This window comes from Sciurus vulgaris (assembly GCF_902686455.1).
Source record: "Sciurus vulgaris genome assembly, chromosome: 14".
Classification (NCBI taxonomy): domain Eukaryota; kingdom Metazoa; phylum Chordata; class Mammalia; order Rodentia; family Sciuridae; genus Sciurus; species Sciurus vulgaris.
In genome coordinates this window covers 41668518-41696511 of record NC_136475.1, presented here as the reverse complement: position 1 = coordinate 41696511, position 27994 = coordinate 41668518, and the positions used below count along the sequence as shown (strand labels likewise).

Below are 27994 nucleotides of genomic sequence, written 5' to 3'. Positions count from 1 at the left end.
CCATCATTTTTAACCAAGATACATATTTTCAACATAATACCTGTACATTTTTTAAAAAGTTTTTTAGAAAGTTGTAGATGGACACAACATCTTTGTTTATTTATTTTTATGTGGTGCTGAGGATCAAACCCAGTGCCCAACGCATGCTAGGCAAGCACTCTACCACTGAGCTACAACCCCAGTCCCAATACCTGTACATTTTGATTTTGCTTTCTGTAATAAATCATTAGCTTCTTGATAAACTTGATGAGCTTTTCCTTGGGAAATGGTTCTGGCCGAAAGATGTCACCGACTTGTTCTCACTCACATTTCCAGAATGCCACAAAAAAAGAAATATAATGTCTGAGAAAAATAAACACAATCTACTGAATAAATCTTGAATTGGACCAAACACCATACTTTGTTCCATATTTTAAAATTTGCAAATGCAACTTCAACTCAATAACTGTTAGTTATGAGGCAAAAAGCAACCCATAACTTCTTACATATACTGTTGTCACAGATTGACATTTCCTACATTCTGATTTCTTTTAACTGTACAATGAGCCATCAGAACAGATGCTATTTAACATTCCTTAGAGCTGTCAAATTCATTCTCTTCCAAGCTGAATAAAAATCCCTGGTCACACGAAAACGGAAGCATATTTCCAACAACGAGATGCATTAGGAAACATTTAGGTTTTAAATAAAGCCCCCGTGGGCTCAGTTTTCTCATCTGCGAAAAAGTACAACAGGACTATCTCATGGTTTCCATAAAGGAACTTAGTGCTTAGGTAAGTGCCTGAAACATAGCATGCAAACAATACATTTTAGCAATAAACCAGTATCACTGGAAATCATTGAATGGGAAACACTGCAAAAGACCATAAAAATCATCTCATTCATACAGCCATATCAATGTTCATTGCTGCTCAATTCACTATAGCCAGATTATGGAACCAACCTAGATGTCCTTCAATTGATGAATGGATAAAGAAACTGTGGCATATACATACAATGGAATATTACTCCACCATAAAGAATGATAAAATTATGGCATTTGCAGGCAAATGGATGAAATTGGAGAATATCATGCTAAGTGAGATAAGCCAATCTCAAAAAACTAAGGGATGAATGATCTCGCTGATAAGCGGATGATGACATATAATGGGGGGGTGGGAGGGGTTAGCATTAGGGTTAGGTTTAGGGTTAGGGTTAAGGAGGGGGGCAAGAATGGAGGAAGGAAGGACTGTATAGAGGGAAAAGAGGGGTGGGAGGGGTGGGGGGAAGGGAAAAAAATAACAATGAATCAAACAACATTGCCCTATGTGAATTTATGATTATACAAATGGTATGCCTTGACTCCATGTACAAATAGAGAAACAAGATGTATCCCATTTGTTTACAATTAAAAAAAAAAAATCATCTCATTGGACTCCCTCTCATACAATGCAGAAACTGGAGCCCACAGGACAAAGTCCCCTGATTCCTACCTTAAGTCACTGCTCTTTCCACTGCACCAATATATAAATCTTCATAAATTAGACTGCTTTATTTAATCATTGAAAAACTGTAGGACCTGTTAGCAGTGTTAATCAGGAGCAGAAAGTAAACAAGAAAGGGTTTCTAATACCCTTAAATCAAGGGGAGTGGAAAAAGAGAGAGGGTAAGAGACAAGCGAAACAGGAGATAGATGTGTGACTGCGTCAATTAAAACTGAAATAACTAAAAGGTTCTTTCTTTTAAATCGGTCTCCCTCTCCCCATTTTCTACTCCATCGCCCTTCCACCCTTGAGGGAGCTTGCTGGTGGAGCATTCCTTCACCTTAAAAGTACGGGTCCCAGACATGACTGCTGGGGCCACACCATCCCGGAGAGGACCCTACAAATCGAAATCAAACCCAGCTGTGAAAAGCATCTCCGCGGGAGGAAAAGCCCTCAGGTGAGAACCAGAACAGCAGCGTGCTGGGGCGGCCGTCGCTGTGGGGAACCGCAGGAGGCGGGCTCAGGGACAGGTAGGAAGGCGGCGGCGCGGGGCGCGGGGCTGGAGCCGGTTGCAGAGCCCTCCCGGGGTCCCACCCTTGTCCCCAGTCGTGGCGCCTGAAGCTCAGCGCCGAGACCGTGGGCCGCTCTGCACAGCTCACCCTCTACACCGCGGTGGCTGGGACCCGGGAGCCAGGACCGCGGCCCCATCGCCAGGGCGCGACCTCTGCACGTTCGCCAGGGACCTAAGCTCCTCTGCGGGTCAAAGTTCATGTTCTTGGATAGGCCCCGCCCCACGAGTCTCCGTGGCGACGACTCTGCCGCGCTTCCGCTTCCGCCTCTGCCTGCTTGGGTGCGGTTCCCTACACTCGCCCATCCTGCTGGACTGCCTGCTCAGCTCGCTGACCCAGGATGGGATAGGATCTGGACTTCCCCGTCTCGACACAAACTCCGTAGGTGTGAGTCCTGCGGCTGCCGCATAATGGCTACGGGACCTTGTGGAGGAGCCTCCCCCACACACCCCCTCCAGATGCTGGGCTTTCCCATCCGAAACAACTCCTCAGTCAGGGAGTTGAGACTACTGCACAGGACAGGAGCCCTGGAAAGGCGCCTGCCAGTCTTCTTGTAGTGAGGGGACCTCCTCCCAGGGCCTGCTGGACAGCCAGCTGCTGGCGAGGGCTTTCTTGGCCACACGTTGTGAGCTCACCCTCAGCCTCAGGTCTGGAAGTGAGACCTTCCTTCAAGCAGGCACCTCTGTCTGGGTAGTACTGCCCAGCTGTGGCCCTGTGCTGACAGGGATATGGTAGAAAACACTCTTCTAGAGTGTTGGGACTAATCACCTGATAGAAGCCTCACCAAAAGAAAGCCAAGAACCCTCACTTCCCAGAGTCGCCAGAGCTGCTGCTGTGCTCTAATGGGCGCTCCAGTTGCCCTGCCTGCATAACTACTGAAGAGTTTGCTGTCACCCTGACCTTCCATTAATGTTTCCCATACCCTCCGTTTCACTAAGGTAAAACCTAGAAGGATAACTCAGTTCTCTGTCGTTTGAAGTGGTCAAAAGGATGCAAAGAGGCAGCACACAGTATGGATCAAATAAATGATAACTGATTCTATTAGGTAAAGCAAGTATAACTAAAAGAAAGACTACTGGAGACATTAGAGTGCCCTATCATCTGTTACTCTTCTACAGTATGTAGCACCCCTAGTGTTAGGGTGTGGTTGGTTCAAGGATAACAGGTGCTCTAAGATGTACAGTTGGTGAGGTTGGGGATTTCTGTTGAATATTTGAGTTAAAAGATAATATTTTCATCCCTTTGATATGATTGAAAAAAACACAGACACTCTGATTGCTACTGGAAGAATTCGCCACTACAGAAGAAGGCAGCCTGAGGACAAAATTGCTTAGAGGAAAAAGGCAGGACCAAGATCACCACAGAGGAGTGAAAATGGAGTCCAGGTCCATCAATGATCAGTAAGTCAAATTCATTTTGGTAAGTGAGCCACTTACCATTGGGATTTGCTGTTTCTTTTAACAGTGTACAAAATAACTGGGAAAGAAGAGTTTTCCAACTTGAAAAAAAAAAAAAAGATCTCTCAATACTGATAGAGATTGAGAAAATGCCTTTAAAGCTGTACATTGTACAGTGTGTACAATGAGCAACTTCCCTATGGGACTAGAAAAATAATCTCGAACAGTTATTTCAAAAATTAACTCCTAAGAGCCACTAAATCTTTTAACATTTTTTATAACAGGAAATACTATAAGAGAAGAGTAGATAAATGTTGTGGCAGACAATATTCAAAGCCTAAGATGGAAAGAGAATTTTCTCCTGCCTTAGCTCCACAAGTTGCCCTTTATTTAGTTTAGTAAGAACCTCATGGACACTTAATTGAATATATTAATTAACTAATGTAGAAAGAGATCAAAGGGCCAGAAGTGAAAAACACTAACCAGTTTTCTCCAGGTTTTGAGAAATGTTAGACCTGAAACTTTGGAGATGGTTTTTCTATCTATCAATAAAAAGGATATTATGCCATTTTTACCTTCCAGCATGGGTATTGTTTTTGTCATGTCTCTTCAGGTTTTTTTTATTTGGAACATTTCTTTAGCTTTTCTTGGTTGTTATATAATTAATATTTGAAGATTATAGTCTTTGGGTTTTTTTTCAATTGATATAGTAAAATGAACATTCCTTTACCTTATAGGTTTTTTGAGTTTCAATATACATTGAGAGTCATACAAGCAGCACAATCAGGTTTCAGAAAAAGTTCTGTTAGCCTTCAAAATTCCTCTGTACTACTCTGCTATAGCCACACTCCCATCCCATGCCTAATCCGGGTGTACATGATCTCTTCTTCACCACTACAGTTTGGAACTTTCAGGAACATCATGTAAATGGAAACAGTGTATAACTTTTTGAGACTGGCTTCTTTCCCTCAGCATGATGCCTTTAAGAGTTATCCAAACTGTTGCCTTGATCAATTTGTTCCTTCTTATTGCTGAGTAGTTAGTTTTTATTGTATGGATTATCACAATTTGGTCACTCAACAGTTGTAAGCCGTTTGCAGTTGTTTCTAGTTTTAGGTGATTATGAAGAGATCCAGCTAAGCATTCACATACAGTTTTTGTGTGAAGATAATTCTTAATTCTCTAGGATAAATAGCAAAGAGTAAGATTTGCTAGATTCTATGGTAGTATATAGACTTTTGAAGAAACTGCCAAACTGATCATTACCCAGGATGAACAACTGGGAGAAAATGATCTCTATTATGTTTTGGATGTAAGGTGTCCCCCAAGCTCACATGTGAGACAATGCAAGAGGTTCAGAGGATAAGTGATTGGGTTGTAAGAGTCTTAACCCAATCAGTGATTTAATCCCCTGATAGGGATTAACTAAATGGTAACTGAAGTGGTAGGGTGTGACTGGAGGAGATTGGAATTGGGAAGTGGCTTTGGGGCATATATTTTGTATCTGGAGAGTACAGACTCTTTGTCTCTTTCTCTCTGCTCCCTGATGATGTGAGCTGCTTCCCTCTGCCACACTCTTCCACCATGATGTTCAGCCTCACCTTCAGCCCTGAGGCATGGAGCCTGCCTTCTGTGGACTAGGACCTCTGAAACCGTGAGCCCTAAAATAAACCTTTCCTCTTCTATTATTGTGCTGGTCAGATCATTTTAGTCACAGCAGCAGAAAAGCTGATTAAAACAGTCTCTTTCTGGGGAAAGCTACATTTAATGATCAACTGCTTGAGCAAGTTACACAGACTGTGAGATGAGGGGAGGCAGTCAATAGCCTATTTGAGTTTAACTTTTTATTTGTTCTTTTCAGATATACGTGACTGTAGAATATATTTTGACATATACATACATGGAGTATAACTTATTCTAATTAGTATCCCATTCTTATAGTTGAACGTAATGTGGAGTTATACTGGTTGTGCATTCATATTTGACCATAGGAAGTTATGTCCAATTCCTTCTACTGTCTTTCCTATACTCATCCACCTTCCCTTTCATTCATTCCTCTCTGTCTAATCCAATGAACTTCTCCCTTCCCCCCCGCCTTATTGTGTGTTACCATCTGTACATCAGAGAGAACATTCGGCCTTTGGTTTTTGGTATTGGCTTAGCATTATAGTCTTCAGTTCCATCCACTTATCAGCAAAGGCCATAATTTCATTTTTCTTTATGGCTGAGTAATATTCCATTATGTATATGTACCACATTTTCTTTATCCATTGATCTGTTGAACATCACCTACATTGGTTGCATAGCTTAGCTATTGTGAATTGAGCTGCTATAAACATTGATGTGGCTGTGTTACTGTAGTATATTGATTTTATGTCCTTTGGATATATACCGAGGAGTGAGATAACTGGATCAAATGGTAGTTATATTCCAAGTTTTCTGAGGAATCTCCATACTGCTTTCCAGAGTGGTTGCACCAATTTGCAGTCCCACCAGCAATGTATGATTGTAGGTTTTCCCCAACACACTCGCCAACATTTATTGTTACGTGTATTCTTTTTTTTTAACTAGGCAAAAAACTTTATTAACCTTTGTTTCAAACTTTATTCCCAGACTTATTCAGCTTAAATTAGCTACAAAGAATAAATTGTGTATAAGCAAAAACTGAAAAGAGCTGCAGTGTCCAAGGGACTTGTGCTTAAAAATATTAGAGATATAGATTTTATCAGATCCATAAACAAAACAATTTTGAGAAGCAGTCATAATATAAAATAGAAGCTCCTAGTAACTTCTTCAAGTTTATCTTCTTCAGAAGTTGATCAGTTCAGTTTGCCTCATTCTTAGAAACCTCATCCAAACTCTCCACAGGATCTGAAACTTCATCATCATCATCCTCTCCAGTAGCAAGCAGTGCTTTTCCAACCACAGAATGTTTCAGCAGAGCTTCACCCAGTCTCTTTAAAGTAGTTGGACTGTCTGCACCAAGCTGGTTTAAGATGCTGGGTAGCATTTCTGTCAATTGCTTTGTCTCAACATGGCCTGTAATGGTGAAAGTGTTTGCTGCCAGAGACACCTGAACTTTAGGGTTGTTAAAGAGAATCACTATACTTTGGTTTGTAAACATATTCACCTCTAGGCTACCAGAGATATTATTTTCCCCTAACTTCTTTAAAGAGAATTGAAGTTTTGTTTTTTTTTTGTTTTTTTTTTTTTATCATCTGCTATAGCTATTGTATGAACCATCTTCTTTCTGTGAACAGTTCCTTTCCCACCAATGCATATTTGTGTCTGCAGTTTGGTGAGTTTTTACTGGTTCATGGTAGTTTCTTTCATTCAGAGTAGAAATGGGGCTGTGTGGGGGAGTATGGTTGGCACTAAAAGGTCTCAGGTAGACCAGCTGAGATTAGGCGCCCACACACACACACAGGGATGAAAGAGGGCAGCTAAGGGGAGATGTTACTTGTAATCTTGATAATTGCCATTCTGACTGAGACAGAGACATTGAACACTTTTATATATTTGTTGACTGTTCATATTTCTTCTGTGAAGTGTCTGTTCAGTACCTTTGTCCATTTATTTTTGTTTGTTTCTTTGGTGTTGTTTTTTGAGTTCTGTATATATCCTGGAGATTAATGCTCTATCTTAGGTGCATGTGGTAGATTTTCTCCAATTCTGTAGGCTGTCTCTTCCTGTTCTTGATTTTTGCCTTTTCTGTGAGTAAGCTTTTTAGTTTGATACCATTCCATTTATGGATTCTTGACTTTACTTCTTGTGCTATTGTAGTCCTGTTGAGAAAGTCAATTCCAAAGCTGACATAATGGAGAGTTGGGCTTACCTTTTCTTTTAGTAGGCACAGTGTCTCTGATCTAATGCCTAAATTCTTGATCTAATCTGAGTTGAGTTTTGTTCAGGGAAAGAGATAGGCGTTCAACTTCATTTTACTACATATGGATTTCCAGTTTTCCCAGCACCACTTGTTGAAGAGGCTATCTTTTCTCCAATGTATGTTTACGGTGTCTTTGTCTAATATGAAATGACTGTATTTATATGTGTTTGTCTCTGTGTCTTTGATTTTGTTCTATTGTCTTCCCATGTTTGTTTTGGTGCCAATACTATGTTGGTTTTGTTACTATAGCTCTGTAGTATCATTTAAGTTCTGGTATTGTGAGACCTCCTGCTTCGCTTTTCTTTCTAAGGCCTCTTATTTTTCCAAATGAATTTCATGACTGTCTTTTCTATTTCTATAAAGAGTATCATTGGAATTTTAATGAGAATTGCATTAAATCTGTATAGCACTTTTGGTAGTATGACCATTTTGACAATATTAATTTTGCCTATCCAAGAATATGGGAAATCTTTCAGTCTTCCAAGATCCTCTTCAACTTCTTTCTTCAGTGTTCTGTATGTGTCATTGTAGAGGTCTATCACCTCATTTGTTAAATTGATTCCAAATTACTTTTTATTTTTTAGACTATTATAAATGGCATCGTTTTTCTACTTTCTCTGTTAGTTAATTCATCATTGGTATATAGGAATGAAATTGATTTATGAGTAGAATTTTATATCCTGCTACTTGGACCTCCTAGGTGGACAGGAGGACAGACTTCCTGGAGGTTGCATTCCAGATTAGAGAGCATGTAGCAAACAGAAAGAAGACTTTCCTACAAGGAGGGGAGAGATGGTCATGCTATGGATCTAGGACATTTTCATGGTGGTTCTTTGGTTAGAGGCTTGTACTCTTACTCCATGTACAGCCAGCAGGTCTTGACTGGGGTGGACTGACTGTGGAGAGACAGGAGAGTTACAGAAACCCAGGTCCATAGGGGTGCTATGGGAGTCTGTAGGAAGAAGAGATCAGGCATCTGCTGACTGTACACCTGCCTCCCCACAGTCCCATGACTTTCATCCTGAGCACTGAGATGGACCAGTACTCAAAGTATTTTCATCAGCCTCCAAGCCTTCTGTGCCTCCAGCTGCTGTTGTCTTTTATGCAGCTCAACATGGATGACTTGAACTGGAGCACTGCCTACTGCCTGCTGCCTGCTTGCCCGGCTTGAGGATGTAAAGCGTAGTGAAGCAGAACCTGAGGGTGATGAGGCCTGTGGTGGGTTCATGAGGGTAAATGAAGAAAGGTCATATGTTGGCCACACTGGGTGGAGTCTGTAAATCTGTTGTTGCTCTGGGAACAAGGATAAGCCTTTGACTACTCAGGCAGTGCCCTCAGTCTGGGAAGAGGTCCTGTGTGGGCTCAGGGACTGAAGTCTTCTTGGCAGACAGCAGTATTGTCTTTTTTGCAATGCTCAGGACAAGGCAATCACAATTGGGATCTTTTCTCCTCTAGCTGTAGCCTCAGTTCCAGTGAGAGCTCGAAAACAAACAGCAGAGTCAGAACCTTCTCCAGGAGCAGCTCTTGTGCCCAGTCAAGTGGCAATACCAGCATCAGATCCAGGGCTCAAGTCCACCCCAGCATGTCTCTGGAAGCAAGAGGCAGATTCAGGGCTGGCTTTAGTACCAGCTCTGGAGCTCCAGACTGCTGCAACTTTTGACCACTGCTAGATCCAACTCTGTCCCCCACTCTAGAGCTAGAGCCTAGCCCATTGCCAATTCTCTCTGAAGAGCCTTGCCAGCCTTATCTTGTGAGAAAAAGGGCTGAAGGAGGAAAAGTCTCATGTGTTAACATTCCCTCTGGACCTGGGGGCAGAGAGCTTCTTGCTGATGGGTGAGGTGAGTATCTTGGCATGGCTGGGCAGGGTGGGTTGAACTTCTTTCTGGTCACTGCTGCCTAGACCTGCTGTTCCCTACTCCAGAACTCATGTCCCTATCCCAACCCCAGTTTACCATTGCAGCCATGAATGCTGAACACCTGGGAGGTGATGGAGTCCAAAAGGAAAAATATGTCCATGACCTCTGAGGAGGACAGAATGGTAAGTCAGGACAGCACCAATGAAAGTAAAGTGATAGTGCTCTATATGTCAGTGGGGCAGGTGTGCATTTGTATATCATAGAGGAAGAAGCAGGCAGAGGGAGGGAAGGCAACAAGATATAGAAACAGCATTTTGGAGGATACGAGTTTTAGAAGCAGACTCTGTGCAAAAGTCAGGTTTTTCTATTCGATGGCAGCCTGAAGGGACATTGTTGTCTTAGACTACATCCTCAATCTTTAGGCAATCTAAGAAGCCAAGATGACTCCATGCCTGGGTGTAGTTTCTAGAAGCCCCATAGTGTTGCAAACTTGAAGTGTCCCTCAGTTTCTGAGATTCTGCTAATGCCATCCCCACAGTTTTTGAAGTCAAATTCAGAGTCCTCTGCAATGACATCCAGCATCACCCCAGCCTTCATCAGTACCTTTTCAGTGTTACATAGGCCCTTTCCCATAGCCAGCAAAATCAAAGGCATGTACAGTATCTCAGGTGTCTCCACTAGCATTACCTCACTGCTCCTCTACAACAAGCAGCTGGGAGACAGCTGCATGGTTCATGTTAACCTAGAGGAGCAAAGCATGGAGTACAAAAGAATTCTGGTGAACATGACAGCAGGGTTTTCTCCCATGTTCCCACACTGTAAAAGGTAGGAAACTCCCTGGACTAGCCCTGCCATCTTGAATTGGAGCTTCTGGATGATCAAGAAGGATAGATGAGAATAAAGAAGAGAAAGGTTAGTGTTAACCTTTGTGCTGTGGGATTTGCAGCCCACAAGTGCAAGAGCAAGTGCTGGGGGCTGATAAGGTCAGAGAAATATCTAGGGTACAGGCTGCACTGTATGGACCTTGGTATTCTTGGGATGGACCCTCGGAGTTTGGAGCAGAGGCAGTGATTTATCATGTGTGTGGGAGGGGATATGTTGCTGGTGGGGAGGGGCTGAGAGCCTCCTTGGCATGATTAGGTCTGATATTTGGGGTTTGTAGAGTCCTAGGAGCCATGCAGGAGGCCAGGAGTGTCAGAGTCTGCATATCCCTTGAATAGGGAGCTGAGAGGGTCTCTTTGTAGAATTTATATGGATGCAGAGTATACACCCTAATATTCCAGGTGTCCAGCTGTAGAGGAGCCATGTTCAATCCTCCCCTGTTCTGGTTCAGCACTGAGCTGCCTAGAAGACAGCAGCTCTCCTGGTTACTCTTGGTCTCTCATCATCGTGGTCCTGTTCCTCAGTTTGTTTTTTGCCCTGGCTGCCAGGACCAAAGCCTGCAGCTTTTCTGCCTGTGCCAAGCACAGATTCAGCCTGCATCCTAGAGTAGAACTGGCATGTAGTGAACCCTGGCCTTTTACTCTGATCTCAGTTGGAGTAGAGTGTGTCTGTGCACAGGCAGACTGTTGTATGTGGGCTAATAGCCTATCAGAAGACCCCACATGATACAGGGAATTCAGCCTTAGGTAGCAGGATAATGAGATGGTGTCTTTGTGTCCACAGCTGAGGTGTCTCCTGGATGTCCCTGACCACTGTCCTCTGGGCATCCCCTCCAAGGCACATACCCTGATGACCTGTCTCCCATGCTGATCCAGATGACCTACTAGGCGAGGGTTCCTGCTATGGTATGCAGGGCTTTGGACCAACACCTGCTTAAGGAGGAGGATTTGAAAGATTTTGAGCTCCTGAAAATCATCTCAAAGCATCAGAGTAAGTGGGACAATCAGATGGTGGGGAGAGATGATCAACAAGCAACAAGTCACAGTCCAAAGAAAGAGTGCCTTGGCTCCCAAAAAAACAGCCAAAGAGTATGTGGTGGGACTTATAAACAAAGGAAACCACACTGAGATGGGCCTAAAATCTGCAGGTTCTCTGTGCTGTCCCAGGGGTTGCTCAACCTCCCTAATGTGTTCTCCTCTGCACCTGATCAGCCACTGCAAAGCTAACATCCATGAGGGGCAAAGAAGAAAGTCTTCTTCAAGTAGCAGTATGCAGCATGGGTGACTGATAGGGATGATTTCAGACTAGGGTAGGAAAAAATAGGCTACCAGTAGAATGGGCAGTGATGTGGAGAAGGAGGAGGAGGGGGAAGGCAGACAGAAGAAGGAATACAAAAAACACAGAGGTTTCATAATAACCAGACTAAGAATATGAATCATAAGGATAATAATGAGGAAGAAGAGGAAGACCTGAAAAATATTTGGTTCCTGAGGGCACATTCCTGCCAAGGTCATCCTCATCCATGCCCAACATACCTCCAATCTATACCACCTCCCATGACTGTGTTCATCTATGAATGGAATACTCCACTGATCGGGTCAAGGCACTCACCATCAAATGATTCCTAAAAACACTTGAGTGAACACTGCTGCATTGTGGAGAAAAGGTTCAGCACATGAGCCATTGGGGGCAAATTCTAATGCAAACCCTATCAGTCAAACCTGAACTGAGTCATTTTAGGGCTCAAGGCACTTTTTCTTTGAAAGGTGTTAATTTGGTTTAGTTCCATGGTACAATAGCTGAATTGGAGAGATCTAAGGTCTGTGGCTCAGGCCTGACCTGGTAGAGGCTCTCAGTTGTTGGATGTGTCCTATGGTGTCCCCCTTGAGTTTCAACTACCATCCCCTGCCCCTCCCTCTCCAGAGTGGGAGGTCCCTGAAAATGGAATCATCTTTTATGCTGTGAATTCTTGAGTCAACCATGACTTCATCCTGAGAAAACGACCCATCAGCAAGTGGGCCAAGGCCAAGGAAAGGAAGGCAAACATCCATCTTATGCACTCTTTTCATTTGGTGTGATTCCACATCCACACAAGGCAGCAAGAAGCCTCAGCTCCTAGACATATGTTCTTGAATCTCCATAGAGCAAACTGACAGGCGGATGGCTTTAGTGTCAGGGCTTTACAGATGTTGCCTTCCCCCTCATTCTTGGAATCTACTTCAGAGTCCTCCGCATTGATGTCCAGCATCACCACTTGAGCAGCACCTCTTCTCCAAAAGCAGGACCCAGGATCATGGCCATCAAATGCTTCATGTAGCCCAGTGTCCTAGGAGTTGTTACAGGCAAATCCTCAAGGTCCCTCTACAACAAGGTGAGAGACAGCTGCTTAGTTCATATTAGCTTACAGGATCTGAGTGGAAAAGAACTATAAGAGTGGCCTGATAAGCCTGGAAGCAGGGTTGTCCCCTGGTGCTTACCCCAGGGCAGGGAGCAAACACATATCAAATGCCGTGGACTATCCCTACCCTTTAGAATTGGAGCTTCTGGGTGGCCAGGAAGAATAGATGGGAATAAAGAAGAGAGAAGTCAGTGTTAAGGGCTTGATTTGAGAGAAGGGAGAGCACCAGCATGTCCACCCTCATGTCTGAGGCAGTGTGTGAATTGGGTGGCAGTGTGCAGGTCAGAAGTGCAGGGACAGGTATTGGTGGGAGAGGAGGACAGAGTAGTGTCTAGCATGCGTGTTCCACAGTATGGGATGGAGAATGCTGATGCACATGGAGGACAGTGACATCAGTGTCTGTATGTGCCTTTAATAAAGAACTGAGAGGATCTGTTTGCAGAATTTATATGAATGTGGAATAAACACCCAAATCATCCTGATGTCCAGTTACAGAGAAGTCATTTTCAATTACTCCTGCTGCTGGGTCAGGTGCCCCATTATACCACAGCCAACACTGAGCCTCTGGAGGCCAGGAGCTCTCAAGGCTGCCATTAAGCCCTCCTGTGCATGGTCTTGTTCTTGACTCTGTTCTGTGCCCTGGCTGTCATGATCCAAGCCTCTAGGGTTTCTGCCTGGGTCACCTACAAGTGCATCCTGCATCCCAGAGCAGACCTGCCATATAGGAGGCCACTGACTCATTTCTCTGACCTTAGTGGGCATAGGGTATGTCTCTACATGGCTGTTTGGTCCTTTTAACTTGTGTGTAATGTGGATCCACAAAGGGCAATGGCAGGTACAGTGCACTCTTACATGAAGATTGGGCTAGTAGTACATCAGAAGACCTCCACATGATTACATGGAGGCCACCCTCAGGGAGCAAGATAACAAGATGATGCCAAGGTGTTCAGAGATGAAATATCTCCTTAAAGTCTCTGCCTACTGTGCTCTGGTAGCCAGTCCAAGGTCCATTCCCCGAGGACCTGTCTCCCACCATGATCCAAGTGACCTACCATGGTAGAGCTTCTGCTATCATACTCAGGATCCTGGACCAACACTTGCTAGACAAGGAAAAACCAGAAGACCATGAGCTCAGGCAAATCACCCAAAAATATCAGAGTAAATGGGACAATAAGATAATGGGGAGCAATGGTCAGGAAGTAGATTTAGGACAACTCGAAACCCAAAGTAGTAGAGTCTGACCCAGAAGAACACTCAAGCAGGGTGTGGTGGACATTCTGTACAAAGTTAACTGCGCTGAGCCTGGTGCACAAGTCTCTAGGTTTTATACACTGCCTCAGTGTCTGGGGCAATGCCACACCATGTGTCCTCCCCCACCCCCTGGAACCGAACAGGCATTTATTGCTAACATCAGTGAGGAGCAAGGAGAAAATTTCCTCAAGGGGTAGTATGGCCTCATGGCTCACTGATAGGAGTGTTATCAGAGGAAGATTGGAAAAAATGGGATACAGATGGAAGCAGTATTTATGGGGACTGAAGCAGCTTTATTTAAAACCGTATGTCTGACATGAAAAGCCCTTCCTATGCAGACGATGTCAATATTCTGCAGGCCAGAAAAGGACTCAATCAGAAACAATTACAGGTCAGTATTTGGACAAATTTCCAAGTCCTCAGTGCCTGTGTCCCCTTTCCCACAAGATATGAGAATAGCCAGATTACTATCTCTAACTAAAGTCAGATGATGGCTTCCTAAGCACATATGCCCCAAAGCTGATCCTGAAATAATGCTATTGCCCTTTTTTTTGTGAGCCAAACATCCCTAGCAGCCATGATCCCAGTCTGTCCACAGTGAAACCCCCCTTCCTGAAGGGTTGTATGATAAATTCTCTCATATCTCAATCCACGAAATCTCTGAGGTTGGCAGAGTTAGAGAAGAGGAAGACTGAAGCCAAGGTAGGCTAAAGAAGTCATGTCAGAAGTACCACACATCCAATCCAGCACTGATTGAGAGCAGGCTCTAGTTAGAGGGAGACTGCAGGAAACAGGTGTTCAAAGGAACATCTAAATTGGTATCTGGATGCCACAGAGTATTATGGCATCCCTGGACCATAACAAAAGGTTGGAGTGAAGATGTCCTCTTTTTCTCAGTAGGGCAGCATTTGGGATGTAGCCTCCTTTCTAGGAAGCCTGGTCCAATAGAGGCAGTCACCACCAATGACAAAAGCATGATTTTATTTTGGTGTCCGTGTTGGTCAGCCTTCCTTCTCTGTCAAATGTTTTGACTCTAGCTTTGGCTTTTCATTTGGTTCTGAACTGAGGCTGTCCATAATGGCAGAAGTGTGTGACAGAGGAAAGCTAGTTAGCTCTTGCCAACCAGGGCATAGAATGGAAGAGAGAATAAGAATGATGGAGGGAGAGAAAGACAGATAGGAGGAGGAGGAGGAGGAGGAGGAAGAAGAAGAAAGAGTAGTACTAGGAAAATGAGGAATAAGAGAATCCAACAGGGAAAAGATGCAGTTGTTGAGGACACACACCCGTTGAGGTCTTCCTACCTCCAATTCCTACCACATACCTCCAATTCCTACCACAGTATGTGTATTCATCTTTAATGAGCATTTCATGAAAAGGTCAGAGAACTCGCCATCAAATATTTCCCCCAAAGCCCACCTATAAACATGGCTGCATTGTAGACCAAACCTTCAGCAAATGAGCCTTTTGTGGGAGATTCCAGATGCAAACCCTGGTAGTGTGTGCCTTTGGCAGATTCAACCTTACCTGGGATGTTCTGAAGTCCAAGGCCCTTTGGAATCAATAGACATTAGGTCTGTTTAGGTTATCTACATAGTTTTACCTCAGGGAGGACTATTGAGGACTATTGTGGTACTGGAGTTGAATTGGAGAGCTCTCAGGTCTGTGGCTCAGCAACACACTTATCACTGTCATAAATTTGACAAACTATTTGTAGCTTTTAAAAAAATATAATTGTTTCCTTTGAAATCTGATCTACTTTTGATTTGAAAATATTTGTTAGCAGAGATTTCCAGAAGAACCAACAAAATGGAAACAATGATTTATTTGATCAAATAGAAGTTCTGTTATCAGAAGAATGGCAGATTACATAATCTGGTTAAATTTTCCATCAGGAGCAAATGAAATACTGAATATCATGACACACACCAAGACAGAGAGAAAGGTTAAGTTTGTGCTGCAGTGCTTGGGAGAAGTGTTTTGGATTGCTCAGAATTTATATTTTTTTCATTTACATGAAATATCTTGGGCATGAAACCCAAGTCTAAACAAGAAATTCATTTGTGTTTCACACACTCCTTACATATAACCTGAAGGTAATTTTATACAACATGTTTTATGCACCTGTATTTGACTGTGATCCATTCCATGAGGTCAGGTGTGGAATTTTCCACTTGTAGCATCACACTGGTGCCCCAAACATTTTTATTTTGGAACATTTCAATTTTGGGATTTTCAGATTAGAAATGATACATACCATACATATGTCTTTGTGGGTGCATCCCTTTGATGACAATAAAAGTCACGCATCTAGGAATCTCTAGACTGTAGAAAATTAAGAGAATGCCTACAGTTGCCTGAAGAATCCTGTAAAGCCTGAGCAACTCTGAGGCCTGAACAGGGCATGGGACAAAGTCTATGACTAAGGTCAGATGGACTTACATAAAACTGAGCTCCTAGAAGATTCCACACAGGGTAGGGGCTAATGAGAAATACACTCCTACACAGAAGGATTGAAGCTACTTTTGAAAGGTGCAGTTGGAGAGGCATGTAGATAGGTGAGTAGGAGAGAGTACCCATGAGAACGGGGAAGCACAAAGTGTTCCTGTGTCATTTCTTCACAAGTAGAGAATCAAATCTAAACAGGTCCTAGTTTGATAGACCCCACAGGCCACCACAAAAGGAAATGTATGTGGCATCTGGAAGAATTCAACTTAACTCAGGTGACAAATATATCTTGCCATCAAGATGCAGAGAAAAGGAGGTGGTTGTGGTTAGAAATTATGCAGTCAAGAGAGGAGACATCATGAATAAGAAGCCATGGAAGGCAGCAGGAGACCCACAGATATCAGATATTAGAAATTGCACTAATATAAAGGGCTCTATAACTTTATGGAATTAGAGGAAATACTTGAATATCTGAATAGATAGCAAGAGACATAACAAAGCATGTGTTAAGGAAGGAAGAGTTAAATTGTAATTTTTGTTCTTGAATAAGATATTCCAGAAAAAAGAACATTTGAAAAAATAAGGTGAAAATTTTCCAATTGTTCAAAGGTATTGGTCAGAACCATCACTGGAACAGATGTTAACACACTTCTTAGTAGTTGCTGTGTAAGAAAAACCAACAAACGAACAAAAGTGAAAAGAACCATAGACACAAAAGCCTCAGTAAAAAAATAATGCATGTGAATGGTAAAAGTATTGATGTTGTATGAATAAACTTGACTGCATTAGACATCTGGGAAAGACACATTCCTTTCAAGCACATATGGTACACTTGCTGCAAGTGACACTTGCCAAACACACAGTAAGCCACAAAACACTTCAGACTGGGGTGTTTATCACAATCTTATTCAGTTAGAAAACAAAGCCAGGAAGATAATTTAAAAATTCATGAGCTTGAAAGTGTAATAATACTTACAGCTAACTCATGCCTCAAAAGACACAATAGCAAAAGGTGGAGGTGTCCCCAAGTGTCCAGCAACAGAAGAGTGAATAAACACAATGTAGCACAAATAGACAATGGGGTATTATTCTGCCTTCGGAAGGAAGGAAATTCTGACATGCACTACAGCATGGTGAACCTCAGAGGCATGCCAAATGAAATAAGCCAGACAGAGAAAAAGACAAATATGGTACAGCTTTACTTATGTCATGTCATGAATAAAATTTAAAAAAAATAAAAGTCACATAAAAAAAAAAAAGACTGGCAGATTGGATTAAAAAGAAAGATCCAACAATATGCTTCCTTCAAAAGACTCATCTCATAGAAAAAGATACCCACAGACTAAAGGTGAAAGAATGGGAAAAACATACCATGCACATGAACTAAGCAAAAAAGCAGGAGTATCCATCCTCATATCAGATAAAGTGGACTTCAAGTCAAAGTTAGAAGGGATAAAAAAGGACATTTCATAGTGCTTAAGGAAAGCATAAATCAGCAAGATGTAACAATCATAAATATGCCCCAAACAATGGCTCATCCATGTATGTCAAACAAATCCTTCTCAATTCCTGGAAACAAATAGACCACAACAGAATAATACTAGGTGACTTTAACATACCTCTCACACCACTGGACAGATCTTCCAAACAAAAATTGAACAAAGAAACCATAGATCTCAATTACACAATAATTTAGACTTAATAGACATATATAGAATATTCCATCCATCAATGAGTGAATACACTTCTTAGCAGCACATGGGTCCTTCTCTAAAATAGACCATGTGTTATGCTACAAAGCTACTCTTAGCAAATACAAAAAGAGAGGTACTACCTTGTATTCTATCAGACCAAAATGGGATGAAATTAGAAATCAATGACAAAAAACAGAAACTACTCCAACACCTGGAGATTAAATAATACATTATTGAATGATACATGGATAACAGAAGACATCAGGGGGGAAATAAAAAAGTTCTTAGAGGTAAACCAGAACAAAGATAAAACATACCAAAATCTCTAGGGCACTATGAAACCAGTACTAAGAGGAAAATTCATCTCATGGAGTGCATTCAATAAAAGAAGAAAAAGTTAACGAATAAACAACCTAACACTACAGCTCAAAGCCCTAGAAAAATATCAACACCAAAAGTAGTAGAAGACAGGAAAGAGTTGAAATCAGAGCTCAAATCAATGAAATTGAAACGAAACAATTTTAAAAATTGAAAAAATAAAAACTTGGTTCTTTGAAAAAATAAACAAAATTGATAACCCCTTATCCACGCTAACAAAGAGAAGGAGAGGGAAAACTCAAATTACTAAAATTCAGGATGAAAAAGGAAATATCATGACAGACACAAGTGAAATACAAAACATAATTAGAAGCTATTTTGAAAATCTATACTCCAACAAAATAGAAAATCTTGAAGACATCAATAGGTTTCTAGAGACATATGATCCACCCAAACCAAATCAGGAGGACATATACAATTTAAATGGATCAGTTTCAAGCAATGAAATAGAAGAAGTCATCAAAAGCCTACCAACAAAGAAAAGTCCAGGACCAGATGGATTCTCAGCTGAATTCTACAAAACCTTCAAAGAAGAGCTCATTCCAATACTCCTCAAAGTATTCCATGAAATAGAAGAGGAGGGAAACCTTCCAAACTCATTTGATGAAGCTAATATCACCATGATACCAAAACCAGACAGAGACACATTGAGGAAAAAAAATTTCAGATGAATATCCCTAATGAATATAGATGCAAAAATTTGTAACAAAATTTTAGCAAATCACATACAAAAACATATTTAAAACATAGTGCACCACAATCAAGTGGGTTTTATCCCAGGGATGCAAGTTTGGTTCAACATCCAGAGATAAATGTGATTCACCATATCAACAGACTTAATAATCACATGATTATTTCAATAGGTGCAGAAAAAGCATTTGATAAAATGCAGCACCCTTTCATGCTCAAAACTCTAGAAAAAATAGAGATAGTAGGAATATTCCTCAATATTGTAAAGTCTATCTATGCTAAGCTCATGGCCAGTATCATTCTAAATGGAGAAAAACTAAAAGCATTCCTCCTAAAAACTGGAACAAGGCAGGGATGCCCTCTTTCACCACTTCTATTCAACATCGTTCTTGAAATTCTAGACGGAGCAATTAAACAGACCAAAGAAATTAAAGGGATACAAATAAGAAAAAAAGAAGAACTCAAACTATCCCTATTTGCCAATGACATGATTCTATATTTAAGGAGCCTAAAAATTCCACCACAAAACTTCTAGAACTCAAATGAATTCAGTAAAGTAGCAGAATATAAAATCAATAGTCATAAATCTAATGCATTTTTATTCATAAGTGATGGATTCTCTGAAAGAGAATTTAGGAAAACTACCCCATTCGCAAGAGCCTCAAAAAAGTAAAATACTTGGGAATCAATCTAACCAAAGAGGGAAAAGATCTCTACAATGCAAATTACAGAACATTAAAGAAAGAAACTGAAGAAGACCTTAGAAAATGGAAAGATCTCCCATGTTCTTGGATAGGCAGAATGAATATTGTCAAAATGGCCATACTGCCAAAAGTGCTATACAAATTCAGTGCAATTCCAATTAAAATTCCAATGATGTACCTCATAGAAATAGAGCAAGCAATCATGAAATTAATTTGGAAAAATAAGAGGCCCAGAATAGCTAAAGAAATCCTCAATGAGAAAAATGAAGCAGGATGCATCACAATACCAGACCATAAATTGTACTACAGAGCTAAAGTAAAAAAAAAAAAAAAAAAAAAAAAAAAAAAAAAAACCAGCATGGTATTGTCACACTAACACTCATGTAGACCAGTGGTACAGAGTAGAAGACACAGAGACAAACCCACACAAATACAGTCATCTCATACTAGACAAAGGCACCATAAACATGCATTGGAGAAAAGATAACCTCTTCAATAAATGTTGCAAAATGAAATTGAACCCCTATCTCTCACACTGTACAAAACTCAAAGTGGATCAAGGAACTGGGCATTAGACCAGAGACCCTGCACATACTAAAAGAAAAAGTAGACACAAATCTCCATCATGTCACCTTAGGAACCAAATTCCTAAACAAGTGCAGGAAGTAAAATCAAGAATCAATAATTGAGATTGTATCAAACAAAAACTTCTTCACAGCAAAGGAAACAACAAATATTGTGATGAAAGTGTCTACAAAATGGAAGAAAATCCTTGTCACCTGCAATTCAGATAGAACATTAATCTCCAGGATATATAAAGAACTCAAAAAGCTTACCACCAAAATAATAATAATAATAATAACCCAATCAGTAAGTGGGCAAAAAACTAAAGAGACAGTATACAGAACAAGAAATATTATTGGCCAACAAATATATGAAAGAAGTTCAACATCGCTAGCAATTAGAGAAATGCAAATTTAAACTATACTGAGGTTTCATCCCATTCCAATCAGAATGGCAATTATCAAGAAGACAATTAACAATAAATGTTGGCAACAATGTGGTGAAAAAGGTACACTCATACATTGCTGGTGGTACTGCAAATTGGTATAACCACTCTGGAAAGCAGTATGGAGATTCCTCAGAAAACTTGGAATGGAGCCACCATTTGACCCAGTTATCCCACTCCTCAGCATATATCCAAAGGAATTAAAATCGGCAGAGTGTAGTTAAATGGCCACATCAATATTTATAGCAATTCAATTCACAATAGCAAAGCTATGTGTAATGATCAATTTTAATTGTCAACTTGATTGAATTAAGAGATGCTGATGATTAAGAGACTTTTGGGTGTGTCAATGAGGGCATGTCTAGGAATAATTGGAATGTGGGACAATGAACCGAAGTTGAGACCCTCCCTAAGCATGGGCAGCACTGCCCAATAGGATGGTGGGTTGGATGGAATAGAAGTTGGAAAAACAAGGAAGCAGATGCAGATGCAATCTTGACTCTTCTTGAATGGCTTCTTGATTGCTGCTTCAACCATCTGAGGATATTGAACTCTCGCTTCTTCACTCTTCCAAAGTGGACTCTGCAGTGATTCTCCAGGTAGTTTCCAGAAGACTTGCTCTTGAACTAGGGTAGCACTGTTGATCCTTCTTGTTCTGAGGCTTCCAACTCTTGGACTGTGCAGCTACTGGTTCTTCCAGCTCTCTAACCTGCAGATGGCCATTGTGGACTATCCAGTTTCTGGTTGTGTAAGCCAATCTAATAAATTCCCTTTTTATAATCATACTTCTTGTTGATTCTATTCCTCTAGAGAACCCTAATACACTATGGAATCAACCCAAGTGCCCTTCAACAGATGAATGGATAAAGAAAATGTGGTACATATACAAAATGGAATAGCCATAAAGAACAAAATCATGGCATGCCAGTAAATGGATGGATCTAGACTACCATGCTAAGTAAAATAAAATACCAAAAAAAAAACAAAGGCCAAATATTCTCTCTGATAAGTGGATGCTATCACATTATAAGGATGGGAGGTGTTATGGTTTGGATGTGAGGTGTCCCCCAAAATCTCACATGTGAGACAATGCAGGAAGATTCAGAGGAGAAATTATTAGATTGTAAGAGTCTTAACCCAATCAATGAATTAATCCCTTCCTTATCCTTCCTTATGGGACTAACTGAAATGGTAAGGTGTGACTGGAGGAGGTGGGAATTGAGGTGTGGCTTTGGGTATATATTTTGTATATGAAGAGTGGAAAATTCTCTCTCTCTCTCTCTCTCTCTCTCTCTCTCTCTCTCTCTCTCTCTCTCTCTCTCTCTCTCCTTCCTGATGATGTGAGATGCTTCTCTCTGACACACTCTTCTGTCATGATGTTCAGTCTCATCTCAAGCCCTAAGGAATAGAGCCTGCCTTCTATGGATGAGGACCTCTGAAACCATGAGCCCTCAAATCTTTTCTCCTCTATAATTGTTCTGGTCAGATCCTTTTAGTCACAGCAGCAAAAAAAGCTGACTAAAACAGGAGAGGATAGAAGTTCATTTGATTACAGAAAGGGGAATGAGGGAAGGAAAATGGATGGTAATAGGAAAGACAATAGAATGACTTGGACATAACTTTCCTATGTTCATATATGAATACACAACCACTGTAACTCCACATCATGTACCACCAAAAGAATGGGAAGTTATACTCCATGTATGTATAATATATCAAAATACATTCTATTGGCATGTATAACTAAAAGGAACACATAAATTTAAAAAAAAAAAAGTGCAGCTGTCAAACAAGTTGCAGTAGTCCTTCCAAAATTCACCCAGAGAGGATGTTTAAAGAGTGTGCCCACACTTTAACAGCATGTTCCTATTCTTCCTAGGTGACTCTGGATACAGGTTTTGAATGGTGCTTGCTGAGAATAGCTGGGAAGAGCAAAACTGAAATAGTTTGTGCAAACAGCTTCTATTTTCATGAATTCACTTAGTTATCAGTGTGCACATTGTGAATTGTCTCTGGTTGAGCTGCCATGAATACTATCACTTTTCAGAGCTTGCAAGCAAGGTTTCTATTTTGAAGCTTCTGTGCCATTGGTAATCAGCAGTTCAATGCAATTGTAATGCAGCACTGCTGGGGAATTTTCTGAGAAGGTTTGCAGGATTGATTTCAATGTGACTTTTGGGAATTGAGCTTCTTGACAGCCCCAGTTTCTTTCTCTAACTTGGGGCACCTAGGTACAATTGCTCACTAGGAACCTTTAGTGTTCTATTTAAAACACCTGAGAAAAGCAGCACACAGACGTTCAGTCGCAATACAATTTTCATTCACTTCTGTACTTCACCCTGAGTAAACATTTCAAGGGTGCACTCACAGTTCAGCAGTGCATTTCTATTCTGCCTAGGAGACTCTTGATACAGGACCTGAACTGTGCTCTGAATGTGCTTGCTGAGATCAGGAAGAGCAGAACTGAACCAGTTTGTGAAAGCTGCTTCAACATGGAGGAACTTAGTTTTCAGTGTGCACATTGGGTTTTGTCCCTGGTGGAACTGTCATGAAGCATTACCATTATTCAGAGCTAACAGGCAAGGTTTCACTTTTGAAACCTTGAATCAGCTGATTTGTCATTGGTGTATAGGAATATAATTGACTTATGGGTGTTATATTTATATCCTAATATTTTGTCAAATTCATTTATAAATAGTAGAAGTTTTCTGGTGGAGTTTTTGAGTAAATCTATTGGTGTGATGAATTACATTTATTGATTTATGCATGTTGAACCATATGCTAATATGGAACAAACCCCACTTGATCTTGGTGCACTATCTTGTAAATGTGTTTTTGTATGTGATTTGCCAGAATTTTATTAAGAATTTTTGCATACAAGTTCATCAGGGATATTGGTCTGAAATTTTCTGTCCTTGAGGTGTCTTTGTCTGGTTTTGATATCAGGGTGATACTAGATTCATAAAATGAGTTTGAAAGGGTTCCCTCCTTTTCTATTTCATGGAGTAATTTGAGGAGGATTAGTGTTAGTTCTCCTTTGAAGGTCTGGTAGAACTGGGCTGAGAATCCATCTGTTCCTGGGCTTTTTGTGTTGGTAGGTTTTGATGGCATCTTCAGTTTCATTGCTTGAAATTAATCTGTTTAAATTTTCTGTTTCCTCCTGACTCAATTTGGATAGGACATAAGCGTCTATAAATTTGCAGCATTTTCCAGATTTTCTATTTTATTATAGTATAAATTTTCAAAATAGTTTCTGATTATCATCTGCATTTCAGTAGTATCCACTGTGATATTTCTTTTTGCATCACAAATTTTAGTGATTTGAATTTTCTCTTTTTCTCTTTATTAACTTGATAAAGGTTTGTCGATTTTTTTCAAAGAACCAACTTTTTTGTTGATTTAAAATTTTTTCTTTTGCTTCTTTCAATTTGATTGATTTTATCTCTGATTGTAATTATTTCCTGTCCTCTACTGCATTTGGTGTTGATTGGTTCTTCTTTTTCTAGGCTTTGAGATATAATTTTATTTATTTGTTGTTTTTCTATGCTTTTAATGAATGAGTTCAATGCAATAACTTTCCTTTTAGCAGTGACTTCTTAGTGTCCCAGAGATTTTGATATGTTGTATTGCTATTCTCATTTACCTCTAAGTATTTTTTTATTTTATCCCTGATTTCTTCTGCTGTGCATTGGTCGTTCCGTTGCATATTATTTAAACTGAAGGTATTAGAGTAGCTTCTATTTTTATTTTATCACTGATTTCTAATTTTCTTCCATTATAAAATTAGACATAAAATATTATCTATTTTTTGTATTTCCTAACAGTTGCTCTGTGACCCTAAGATAGTCTATTTTAGACAAGTATTTTGTACTGCTGAGAAGAAAGTATATTCAGTCATTGATGACTGAAATATTTATATATGTCTGTTATGTCTATGCTATTAATTGTATTTTTTAATTCTATAGTGTCTTTATTTAGTCTTTGTTTGGAAGATCTACCCAGTGGTGAGAGAAGTGTGATAAAGTCACCCATTATTGTTGTGTTGTGGTCTACTTGATTCTTGAAATTGAAAAGGGTTTGTTTGATGTATGTGGATGATCCATTGTTTGGGGCAAAGATATTTATGATTGATATGTTTTGTTGATGTATAATTTCCTTAAGTAATGTGAAATGTTCTTCTTTGTCCCATCTGATTAACTTTGACTTGAAGTCTACTTTATCTTATATGAAGATAGAAACCCCTGCTTGTTTATGAGAAGCAAGTGAATAATATATTTTTTCCTGTCATTTTACCTTCAGTCTCTTGATGTGCCTATGAAGTGAGCCTCTTGGAGACAGCATATTTTTGGATCTTATTTTTTAATCCAATTTGCCAGTCTATGTCTTGATTGATGCCTTTCACCCATTACACCCATTTACATTCAGTGTTATTATTGAGATATGATTTTTATTTCCTGTCATTTTGGTTTGTTTGTTTTTAAATTTGAATTAGTTTCTCCTTTGATTGACAATTCTTCTAGTGTGTTTCCTCCCTTTGCTGGTTTTCACTTTTATTTTTCATTTCTTCTTCATACATTATTTTATGAAGAATGTTTTGTAGTGTAGGCTTTCTAGGTGTGAATTCTTTTAACTTTTATCATGGAAGGTTTTTATTTCATCATTACTTCTGGAGTTTAATTTTGCTGAATGTCCAAATGACTTAAAATCAGTATACTACAGTAACACAGGCACATCAATGTTTATAACAGCTCACTTCACAATAGCTAGACTGTGGAACCAAACTAGATGCCCTTCATCAGATGAATAGATATGGAAACTGTGGTATATATACACAATGGAATATTTTTTAGTGATAAAGAAGAATAAGATTATGGCATTTTCAGGTAAATGGATGGAGTTGGAGAATATCATGTTAAGTGAAACTAGCCAATCCCAAAAAACCAAAGGCCAAATGTTTTCTCTGATAAGTGGATGATGATATATAATGGGGTAGTGGGGAGTAAGAGAAGAATGGAAGCACCTTGGATTGTGTAGAGGGAAAGAGGAAGGATGGGGCAAGGGGAGGAAAGATAACAGAATGAGACAGACATCATTACTCTATGTACATGTATAATTACACGAATGGTGTGAATCTACATCATGTACAACCATAGAAGTGAAATGTTGTATCCTATTTGTGTACAATGAATCAAAATTCAGTCTGTAAAAATAAAAAAATAAAAAATAAAATTTTGCTGAGTGTAGAATTCTTGGTTTATATCCATTTTCTTTCAGAGATTGGTATATATTATTCCAAGATCTCCTGCCTTTGAGGGCCTGTGTTGAGAAATCAGCTGAGTTCCAGATTGTTTTCCCTCTTAATGAGACCTATCATTTTTTTCTGGCAGCCTATAAAATTCTATCCTTGTTCTCTATTTAGGCATTTTCATAATGATATGCCTTGGAGTGGGTCTGTTGTAATTTTGTATTTTTGGAAACATGTATGAACCTTTATTTTATTTTTCATTTCATTTTTTAGGTTTGGAAAATTTTCTGATATATTTCATTGAAAATATTGTGCATTCTTTTAATTTGTAATTCAGAGCCTTCATCTATCTCAATAAGTTCTAAATTTGGTCTTTTTAAATTATTCCATATTTCTTGGAAATTCTCTTTATGGTCTCTTAACATCTTTTTCTCCATGATCAACTTTATTTTCGAGATTATATATTTTGTTTTCATTACCTGAAACTCTTTCTTCCAGGTGATCTAGTCTCTGTTGATGCTTTGTATTGAATTTTTAATTTTATTTATTTATTTATTTATTTCAAAAATTTCTGCTTGCTTTTTTCAGAATCTCTCTTTATTGAAGTAATCTTTCACTTTCCTGTATTTTCTATCTGATTTCACTCCTTACATCATCCTTTACTTTGCAGATCAGTTCAACTATGCACATCTAAACTCCTTCTCTGGCATTTCTTCTCCACTGTGGTGGTGATGGATTCTGTTATTGAAGCAGAGTTTCTACTATGTAGACTTATAGTGTCCCTGAAGGTTTCCAGTACTTCACTGTTTAGGGAGAGACAAATAATAATAACAACCAGTGCAAACAATATACAGTATTTAACCAAATATTTCCTTCCATAACTTTCACAATGTCACAATAAACAGAAATGATATGATCAGTTATTGCCTACAATAAAAACAGTAAGTATACAAAAGGGTTTACAATTTCAAATCGTGAACAGGGAGAGAACAGAAGTGATGTAGGATGTTATGATTATGGGAGAAGAGGAAAGATGATAGAGTATAAAACTGAAGGAAGACTGAAAGAGAAAACAATAGAGATTCACTGTTTGCAGAATAAAGGTGGGAGATTCAAGAGATAAGTGAGAGAAAAAAATATATGAAGTAAATTTTTAAATTAAAAATTTAAAAATACAAAACAAAACTGAAATATAATAATCAAATTTCCTAGTCCTCTAAAAACTGATCCATGAAAAATAACTGGTTTTAAAAATGCTAGAAATGAGAAAAGGAAAAAAACAAATATGAATGTGCATAAATGTCCATGAACCATTGAGGTCACAATTAAGTAGAGAAAAGAGAAAGGGGCGGGGGAGATTCGAATTAAAAGTTAAAGAATAGTTTCTGTTGGTGTTCAGAAGATTCTCAGTTTCCCTTCTCAGCAGTTATGTGTAGTTGTCTGAAGTATGATTCTTGCTGTACCCTCAGGATGGGGTTGCTAGGGTTAGAGAGGAAATCCCATAGGTGGAACTCCTGGAGAGGGTTTTGGCTTAGGTGAGCTCCAGGCTCTTTGTTGAATGCCCATTGACTTGGAGGTTTTAAATCAGTGCACCTCTAGGATCCAGCAATTGCTGGTCCATGCACCCCAGGACCAGCACCCCAGGAATCTCCCCTGGGTTTCACTCTTGTGGTAAAAGCCAAGTTTTAGTCCACTGTGCCACCTGTGGACCACAATTTCCTGTTTTGGAGTTCAGTCTCCAAATTCAGTCTCTCCTGTCCCTGCCCTTTTGAATTCCCAGTCAGGCACATCTATCCCAGTTGGTTCTGAAAGCAGCCAAGGGGGATGGGTGAAATTGTTCCCTGTGTAAATCTCTTTTCACATTTGATTTACTCCTGTTCACTTAGGTACAATCTATGTCATTCAGTGTGGATTTGTCAAGTCCATATTTCAGGCCAGGAATCAGCTCCCTCAGCTGCCAACCCACATGCTGCAACTGCAGAATAATTTCTTCCTCTGTCCTCTTCATGCTGCTGGGAAAGATGTGATTTCTTTCCTGTATGAGGCTATTGTGCAGCACCCCTTTCAGGTTGGTTGGGCAGTCTCTTTGATCTCTAAACTCTCCATACCCAGACACACTTCAGTCCT

At 40.0% G+C, this 27994-nt stretch overlaps 1 long non-coding RNA gene and 1 pseudogene across 3 annotated transcripts; one reads left to right on the top strand and one right to left on the bottom strand.

Annotated features, from left to right (window-relative positions):
• The first annotated feature begins 2135 nt into the window (after positions 1-2135).
• LOC306643536 lies at positions 2136-14871 on the top strand. 2 transcript variants are annotated; one of them, XR_013758968.1, is made up of 5 exons: positions 2136-2419; positions 3299-3432; positions 8771-9153; positions 9276-9353; positions 10837-14871. It is a non-coding gene; the product is annotated as an uncharacterized lncRNA (long non-coding RNA). The 2 variants fall into 2 exon arrangements; XR_013758969.1 differs by having other exon boundaries at positions 2137-2413.
• On the bottom strand, positions 5099-6762 carry LOC306643526 (transcription factor BTF3-like; annotated as a pseudogene). The gene has a single exon. The product of its transcript is annotated as a transcription factor BTF3-like (transcript).
• Positions 14872-27994: the final 13123 nt, after the last annotated feature.